The sequence below is a fragment of the Protomyctophum bolini genome (assembly GCF_963924005.1).
Source record: "Protomyctophum bolini genome assembly, chromosome: 15".
NCBI lineage: Eukaryota > Metazoa > Chordata > Actinopteri > Myctophiformes > Myctophidae > Protomyctophum > Protomyctophum bolini.
The window spans coordinates 1,725,904-1,728,403 of NC_137876.1; the positions used below are offsets into that span (position 1 = coordinate 1,725,904).

General features: G+C 37.4%; 1 protein-coding gene across 1 annotated transcript in view; it reads left to right on the forward strand.

The window, feature by feature from the left end:
* The window catches only part of LOC308329189 (uncharacterized protein), a gene marked incomplete at its 3' end in the record, with an annotated part of 32,419 nt that overhangs the window by 22,945 nt on the left and 6,974 nt on the right, over positions 1–2,500 (forward strand). The window lies entirely within an intron of this gene.

Sequence of the window (2,500 nt, forward strand, 5' to 3'; positions counted from 1 at the left end):
TAAGCTGAATGGAGTGGAGAGAGTGAAGTGCTAATATTGGAGACCTTAAACATGTAGCTAGGTGTAATGTTAGAGACCACAGAAGACATGTAAATATGAAATAAATGCTTAAACATGTAGCTAGGTGTAATGTTAGAGTCCACAGAAGACATGTACATATGAAATAAATGATTAAACATGTTGCTAGGTGTAATGTTAGAGACCACAGAAGACATGTACATATGAAATAAATGCTTAAACATGTAGCTAGGTGTAATGTTAGAGTCCACAGAAGACATGTAAATATGAAATAAATGATTAAACATGTAGCTAGGTGTAATGTTAGAGTCCACAGAAGACATGTACATATGAAATAAATGATTAAACATGTAGCTATAGGTGTAATGTTAGAGTCTACAGAAGACATGTAAATATGAAATAAATGCTTAAACAACATGTAGCTATAGGTGTAATGTTAGAGTCCACAGAAGACATGTACATATGAAATAAATGCTTAAACATGTAGCTACGTGTAATGTTAGAGTCCACAGAAGACATGTAAATATGAAATAAATGCTTAAACAACATGTAGCTATAGGTGTAATGTTAGAGTCCACAGAAGACATGTACATATGAAATAAATGCTTAAACATGTAGCTACGTGTAATGTTAGAGTCCACAGAAGACATGTAAATATGAAATAAATGCTTATACATTTAGCTATAGGTGTAATGTTAGAGACCACAGAAGTGAACCTTCTATAAGACATATCTCCAAGAAATGGTGGGTCAAACTGAACAACCAATATGTCAATTTGAAGCTATGATTCCCTGCTTTCATATGACATGAAAAAGGTCACAACAAAATGTTAGTATTAAAGGTGGCGCGAGAGAGACAACGGCCAGAGCCACCGTTCCAGTGCACTCAAAGATCAGATCGATTGTGGAGTCATCACTTTCTGCTCACTGAAGCAACAAATCCAGGGTCAACGGTTCTGATAATGTAAGTACTGTAGGTACAGGTTTATACTCAGGCCAGTGGGCGAACTGGGCATGCGTCGTCTAAATGTTTTCTATACGCTGTAGATCAAAGGCATGTGAGGCATATCTGCACACCAGCCACCAACAGCTGAGACAGTTACTGTTAGAGTAACATTTTATATTCATGATGATTTGCATTTAATCTGCTATTTATTGCTAAGTTTACATTTATTTGTGACGGATAAATAACTATGTTTTGTTATGACGCAACGTTCTGATCTCCGTGAGTGATTGAGTGTATATACAAGAAGAGATATGAGTGTTATCATACAATAGACTGCAGCACCACCCCGAACAACAGTGGCCTTATTTCGTTAATTTAAGAAAGGCCACGATAGTTACTGTATGGACTGTAGAGAATCTGACAGGCGTTCAAAAGGAACATCAGGAATGTGATGTTATGTCCTGTAAGTATAGACTTAGAAATAAAACTAGTGTTGACTAATCTTTACACGTGACTCTTATTGTGAAGAGGAAGTCAGAGCACAGGAAGTCCGTTTCAGTTGTAAACAAGTATTACTATGACACGTTCCCAACGTTTACGGTGCTCCTGTAGTCGCTAAACCAACGCAACCATGTTTACCATGTTTACCATGTTTACCACTATGTTTACCACCATGTTTACCATGTGAAAACCATGTTTACCATGTGAAAACCATGTTTACCATGTGAAAACCATGCATCTGTCACTGGAACAACCATGTTTACCATGTGAAAACTATGTTTACCGTGTGAAAACCATGCATCTGTCACTGGAACAACCATGTTTACCATGTTTACCATGTTTACCACTATGTTTACCACCATGTTTACCATGTGAAAACCATGTTTACCATGTGAAAACCATGTTTACCATGTGAAAACCATGCATCTGTCACTGGAACAACCATGTTTACCATGTGAAAACTATGTTTACCGTGTGAAAACCATGCATCTGTCACTGGAACAACCATGTTTACCATGTGAAAACTATGTTTACCGTGTGAAAACCATGCATCTGTCACTGGAACAACCATGTTTACCATGTTTACCACCATGTTTACCACTATGTTTACCACCATGTTTACCATGTGAAAACCATGTTTACCATGTGAAAACCATGTTTACCATGTGAAAACCATGCATCTGTCACTGGAACAACCATGTTTACCATGTGAAAACTATGTTTACCGTGTGAAAACCATGCATCTGTCACTGGAACAACCATGTTTACCATGTGAAAACTATGTTTACCGTGTGAAAACCATGCATCTGTCACTGGAACAACCATGTTTACCATGTGAAAACTATGTTTACCGTGTGAAAACCATGCATCTGTCACTGGAACAACCATGTTTACCATGTGAAAACTATGTTTACCGTGTGAAAACCATGCATCTGTCACTGGAACAACCATGTTTACCATGTGAAAACTATGTTTACCGTATTCGTTCGTTCATTCATTCATTCACCGTCTGTTAAGTAAAACATGCTGGTACTTT